At 35.4% G+C, this 7,398-nt stretch overlaps 1 long non-coding RNA gene across 1 annotated transcript; it reads left to right on the top strand.

Moving 5' to 3' along the window:
* The first annotated feature begins 262 nt into the window (after positions 1 to 262).
* On the top strand, positions 263 to 873 carry LOC135118675 (uncharacterized). Its single transcript, XR_010277709.1, has 2 exons — positions 263 to 496; positions 670 to 873. It is a non-coding gene; the product is annotated as an uncharacterized LOC135118675 (long non-coding RNA).
* Positions 874 to 7,398: the final 6,525 nt, after the last annotated feature.

Below are 7,398 nucleotides of genomic sequence, written 5' to 3' on the forward strand. Positions count from 1 at the left end.
GTCGGGGACCGCTTTCTACCTTCATAAATACTTACATAAATCAAATGATACCTACCTAATTACAACATTCGTTTAAAAAAAACACGTATCTAAAGTAATGAATTAGAGCGGTCCCCCGACACGACAAAATGTAGTTTACCTAGTGTTAAAAGTTATTTTTTGCTTTTTATAGGGTTTAGCGTTTTTAACCTTTTGTCATAATTATTGCGTACTTTTTTTGGGTCGGGGGTTTTTTTAAATTTATAATTTAATTTTATGTGATGAAAAAAACGAAAGTGGACATAAATATGTGTGATTTGGAATACTTGGATGTGTTAGAATACTATTGAGAGTGTCCAGGGACCCAACAGAATGCGTCATCGACAAAATCTCTTCAAATTACCTGACGACAATTTTCGATATAAATATCGATTTACGTTTTTCGAAATAATAGTCAATTGAATGCATGATGATAATCCAGGATGATCCTATGATGCTCAACTGGGCTCGCCATAAAGTAAGTAGCCTTTACAGTGCAAGTAGGTTGCCAAAACATCCTAATTAATTGTATACGAGTCAAAGTTTTTATTATGGATGTTTGTTTATGTTCCACGCATAAACTACCACATAGATTTTGATGAAACTCCGAAAATATATCAGATTATCATACAGTCTATTGTTTATTTACAGATTCAAGACTATTTTGGCGTTTTGCACGCCGTATCTCTGCCAGTAATATGCAATGTTTGTAAAAGACTGGAAGCTTGCTAAAATGTACAAAAATGCCTAGATGAGAAAGGGAACAAGATTGTGTGATGAAGAACAGTGTCCAACATGTATCAGTGCATTTGACTGTATAAATAGACATCGGAATAAAATATAATTTTCTACTTTTATGTTGTTTCAAATGTTTCATTTTCTTTTGGTAATTTAATGCACACGATATTCTGTGTGTAAGTTATTGTGCACTTAATTTTGAAGAGGTTCTAATTAGATGCACAACGTCTTATTTAATCATTTAAATCGGGATGAAAATAATCCAAATTATTTCTAACCTAAAAACAAAACATAACTCGGATACGCGCGCTGACGTTCCGTTATACGCGCGAACTCGATAGTTGTTTAAAAGAGAATAATTGAATCATGTATATCGTTAAAAGATACTAGAAATATAAAATTACCTTTAAATAATAAAAAGTAATATTTTCAACTGCAGATATATTTTTTATTATCATAGTTATTTATTTTTCATCAAAATAGACTTAACAAAATAATGTAAAAAGGAACAGCGCATAGAATTCGGAACGATTGAACGAATGATTTAAATATTTGTTGCTTATAATCTGTGGATATTATTTGAACCATAGACAAATCGAAGTACTAAACAGTCTTCTCTTAGTCTACGTTTTGTAATAAGGATGTCAAGACTATCGTAAGTACCGTAACAAACCAAGACGTCTTCAGTCGGGTTTAAACCACTACTTGCGGCAGTTTTTATAATAAGAGGGCTTAAGTTTGACATAGAAATCCCTCAGAAAATATATTTAGCACTTCTAAACCCCGAGCCGGCACCAGATACTGTACAAGCTATATCCTGACGTCATTCAGCGCTGAAGTGTCAAACACGTGTACCATAAAACGTTTTAGGAAGACCAGCGTAACTTGACCTTCCTCGATCCCCCCCAAACTATTCCAATAAGGAACCCCGAGGGAACTTAGAACTCAACTAAGGACCAACTTTAAATGGTCTTCAACCGTCTCTTGCGCTTTACAATGTTATTTTATATTTCGATCAAAGTAAACTAGGTCTTATTGTGTTCAAATAAGGTTGTTGTTGTGTGCGTGTTTATGTTGGGTGTCGGTTCACGTCGGCCGCATTCCGTTGGAAAGGAACTCAATTTTACGCTAGACATGCACTTATAGTACACGGAGACGTGTAAACTTTCAGGAAGTGTCAAGACCAGTCTTAGACATTAGAGATTTTGTAAATTCCTTGACTTCAACGTGGAGGTGACGTTTCATGCTACAAAAAAACAAGAAAACATCTCCTTTGTTACTGAAACTACACATAAAGTGTTATTAAAATGTTACGAAAACTTACATACATACATACATGCTTTTATATATCGGGAAGTCTAATAAAATATTATGAATATCTGCGACAGATATATATGAAGGAAAATCCCAAAAAAAGAAAACCCTTTCTTGAGCTAATGTCGTTAGTCAACGTTTATCTTAATTAAAGAAAAATATTAAGTGAACTTCCTTTCCTTCATCGAAAATATTTAACCAAAAAGGTAGGAAACGTATTTTACGTACGTATGGTAATAGATACGTAGGTAATATTGGTGAGATTTTGCAAGGAAAATGGCAAAAATCCAACGTATAAAATATTCTACACATGGCCTATACATATTACAGCAAAACATGTATACTAAATAATAACACAAACATAAGGCTTATTACTTTCGGAACTTATTTATGAAGTAATACAAGAACACTGTATACATACAAACACACAATATGTAATTTTCAGCGTAGTTATTAACGGGACAATAATATCTGTAGAGTGACAAAGCTCTTGTTTGTTAGGATTTCACTCTAAAACAGCTGAGCTGATTAAATATTTGGACTATAGATACCTGGGCTGTCCCGTGGCTATTATTATCTTGATGCGGCATGCAATTAGTGAGCAAAACCCAGAATGCAATATTTTAATCACGATACAGAAAAAAAAACCAGTCAACAATTTTCGTATAATATTTTCCTCAAAAATACAACCACATTTCACCTTATCAAGCAATCCACGAACACCGTTTACTCCAATCTGCGCCTACATTTGAAACAAATGACCAGCTTATTCGAACTAGCCTAGAACAGAACGCAACAATAACTCTACCTTTCTACCTGAGGAAAAAAGCGCTATGGACGAACAAACAAACAATACAGTACTCATTGCCTAAACAATCTCGTTGGGCTCGTAATGACGGAAACCGGCGCGCATTATTCCACATCATTCACTGTTGTACCTCTACTGGAAAAACTCACTACTTTTACACTTTTAGTTGCTTATTTTTTGTGTAACTGCAGGCTTATTTTCGTTCCAAATGAAGATGATATAGACTTTCTGTACATAGGTATGCGGGATCATTGACACAAATCGAGAACCCATGAAAGGCATTGGATTGATGGAATAGGCTGATAATCCAGGTAGAAATAAATATATTTTTCCTGCAATAATTATAAGTTGCGAAAATAATAATGTATCGAGTTTGTTGCGAGTTTATTTTATGAAAATCCACAATCAATTTAGAGAAAACCATTACTTTAACGTATAAAAAATGAGAAATCGTGGCAATGCGGCAAGGCTTTTAGATACGATTCTCGCTCACAACTGGAGTTTAACTTTTCTTGATGAGTGCGTAGTTTAACTTTTTTTTTGTTTTGGTTAACTAACTTAAGTTTTTTCGAAAAATAAAACTGCTATCACAAAGTCCATAGTACGGCCATCGTTCGGACGTTAGTGGCGCAGTAACTACTTGTAATTTGTTCACTTCGCAGCAAATGAGAAACGAGTGGCCCAGCCTGGGACGTGCGATTCTCAAGAATAACTCAAAACGTATTACGTATGGTATGGTGTAAATCACTCTGAAGGATCATTGATGCTGAATTCTGATCCACCATTTCACTGATGGGGTATTTTGGAAATCTGGGAAATGTTTTTTCTTAGGAGCAAACTTTGATGGGTACCACCGTTTTTGGGTTACAAGCTCATCTTTTCTAGTTTGAGAAAAATTAGACAGAGAAAATTATGTTTTGCCAAATTGCCAAACATTAAAATAATTATCACGCCTATTAACCAGCTAAATTAAGTCCTTCAAAAGATTAAAATTTTCGCAATAAGTCCTCCTTACAATAAATTCCAAGAATTATTTTGACTACTCAATCTCATCAAGATGAATGTTTTCAATCAGAATATCGTTATACGTTCTTATTAACATACGGTTTACGAAAAGCTTACATTGGTTCACAAAGAAAAACATGAATACCATAACTCATTAGGAAAGCCAAATATGATTGATTTACATTTCGCGTGTCAACAGTTGCTATTCAAAGTCAAATTAAACAACTAAAAAGAAAGAACTGAAAACAGAAAAGAATACAAAAGTTTGTTTCTTTATTTCATTGATGTGTTTTCTTTGCCGACTTCACAAATGACGGGATGTAAGATTTTATCGACGTAACTGCAGACGTAGACGCAGACGTAAATGGGGAAGTATTGTAAATATAGTCTCAAAAGAAAGGAAGCATTGCCTTTAAACAAATATTGGTACACGCAATCAAATACAATGGTAATCATAGTCTTTGTTTGGATAGAAAATTAAAAAAGTGCTGATTCCAGTTGTGTGTGGAGTAGATATAATATCTGAATCTTACTAGCACAAATCTATCCCTTTCGTTTTTTACCCTTTGCATACCAGGTTTGCCATAGTTAACTCTTTAAAAAATGCCAGACACTAATCATATTGTATGACGCTAGATAAATAAAATCCGCAAACAAAATAAATGACAACTACTTACTTCTAAAAATATTCAACACCTCTCACTTTGAGGCTTTCACTAAAGGTAGAATTCCGAGGATAGCGGCTACGACAGCCGCGCGCGGCTTACGACAGTCGTCGGCCGCGCGCGACAATAGTCAACCTATGAAAATGTATGGCGCCGCTGCCGAGGCTCGCGACAGTCGCGCGCGGCCGACGAATTTCGTAAGCCGCGCGCGGCATTGTCTTGATTTTGTTCGTCCGTTCCCTCTAGTCAAAGTGCTAATTGATATCCTTGAAGAAGAGGAGGATGACGTGCTGCTGTGGCTGTATTATGAATAGATTACCAATCGACCCTATCTTTAAAAAGTAGAAATGAAGAAGGATATTACCAAATACTGATTCAAAAGCATTTGTATTGTAATGAAAACCGAAAGGAAGTTTTACCGACTAAATAAAAACAATTCAATTCTGGTTTTCTAAGATTCTATAGCGCTAGACCATGTTGAGATGCGTACGGCCGCGAGCGGCTCACGAAATTCGTCGGCCGCGCGCGACTGTCGCTGACCTCGGCAGCGGCGCCATACATTTTCATAGGTTGACTATTGTCGCGCGCGGCCGACGACTGTCGTAGGCCGCGCGCGGCTGCGTCAGCCGCGACCCACGGAATTCTACCTTAAAGAAATGGTAATTCGTTTAATAGCAGTAACTTGTCACTTTTAATCGCTACAGCTCAGATTTCTTTTGGCAAAGTTTAACGTAAATCCTCCCTAAGATACCCACTATTTATCAATGACAGGAATTAGTAATGCTGAAAAATTTCGCAAGAAGAAAGAAAATTTTCTCAGGATACTTATGCTAAGAGCCGAGGTTTATTATAATAATGTCAAGGTGAACCAAAATATATTTAAATCAGACTAAGAACCTTACACACTACAGACTCTCAGTCGGCCGATAGTTTGCTAGGGCTCACATATCAGTATTGAAATGAGTTCAAGTAGCCGGCTGATCTCATAATGACTGACAAGTTTGATTGAATTTACGATTACTTTCAGAATTAACTGTCAGCCAAATATCGAGTCTACTATACGACGACAGTTTAGTCTGAAGTGTGCGGGAGGCCTAAAGATTTGAAGTGTCTTGGGACTTAGGAGTCCTTGTTATAAGATGGACCGCTCTCATTTATGCGACATCAGGGCAGGTGAAGCGAAGAGACTTGAGAAATAAACAATTACTTACTATTATAGAAACAGGACAAAGAATGAATACTGAAGAACACGTGTAAAATATAAGATATTGAATTAACGTGAAGATTTTGAAGAACAATATCATATTTTATAGGCTTCTTTCGTTCATATAAATATAAGCAGAAGTGTATTGTTGCTCGAAAACCATGGTAGAAGAAGAATTTACTGTTTCTACCATGTAAATATTTAAACACAAGTCGATTTTTCCGTGGTTTCACCCGCGACTTGTAGGAACTACTGGCCGTATTGGGATAAAATATAGCCAATGTTCACCGAGGATAGTGTAGCTTTCCAACGAAAGGCCTTTTAAAATCGATCAAGCAGTTTCGGAAATCTCCTTAAAATTAGAAAACCTAAGCCATTCACAATAATTCCACATACATCTCTCAGACACAAAACCCACCATTTTGGGTATCCTAAATACTTTTCTAAAACAGCGAGTCATGCGGTGGCCATTGAAAAGTTACGAATAACTTTGACTAAAGCACCTAAATTAATTCTAGGTCAATGTTGGAATGGAAATTTTGCCAATTTATCTGTTGCAAGCTCATTTACAAAATGTAAATGAGGTTCAAGTTATAGCTAAATGCTGGCCAACTGGATTGATTGACCGCGACGCTCTGAATACATAAACTTGTATTGTATTGCAAAGCTAATGCTTTCAGTCATACTAAAATGGTTATACTGCAGGGAAAATATCTAGGCTTATGCTTATAGTTTTAGTATTAGCTATGGTTCTGTTTAATTTTAAACATCAATGTCGTCAATATTTATTTCTTACATTATTTTCTTTTTAACACCTGCAGTGTCTCATGAGATATGTTATCAAGTTTTAACAGTTTATGCAACTACAAGTCTACCTAATAGATTAGCAGCGATTAAGACTTCTGTTTGGCATGACATGACATGATTAAAAGCACGCAAAAATCCAACCTCGTATTTTCCCTAATCTAAATTACGCGGATTATGACCTAGAACAACATAAAACCACCATGAAAACACACCTCATTAACCAACCAAAAACAAGGATTTTATTTTATTTTATTTTTATTTTTTATTTTTTTATCATTTTTTTATCATCACCTTCAACGAGGTAACTAAAAGAAGTTTTGTCTTCATCGTTAAAGTTTATTAGTTAAATAATAGTCGCAACGGTTTCGCGGTAATCTAATACAGTTGAAATGAAACACTAAACAGTCACTACATAAAAGTGGTACGGACATCCCGGACAGAGAATGGAATAGAGACTTCTTTCAAGAAGGTATTATTATTAGTGTTTTTTCATCTTACACTTACCGAACGTGTTATTTTGTTTAGCGTGCTCTTCTTTGCAATGATTATTTCTACTTGAATATTTTAAAAAAACTGTGTTTGTTATACTATTTACTGAGATTTTATGCCCTAAAGTAGTATCCCGCATTACCAGTGAAACTGTTAAAAACAGTAAAAGCCTAAATACAATTTCACTAGTAATAACTGTGATTTTAAAAACAGAGTGAAAATATCTTCTCACGCTAGAAAATCCGTTAAATAAACACAAATAACACTAAAACAACAAACCAAACCATCTCCACGGCACTCTCTGTTCTGAAACCCTGTTTAAAACATCAACCCCACCCTGGGGCCATACA

This window comes from Helicoverpa armigera, chromosome 24 (assembly GCF_030705265.1).
Source record: "Helicoverpa armigera isolate CAAS_96S chromosome 24, ASM3070526v1, whole genome shotgun sequence".
Taxonomy (NCBI): domain Eukaryota; kingdom Metazoa; phylum Arthropoda; class Insecta; order Lepidoptera; family Noctuidae; genus Helicoverpa; species Helicoverpa armigera.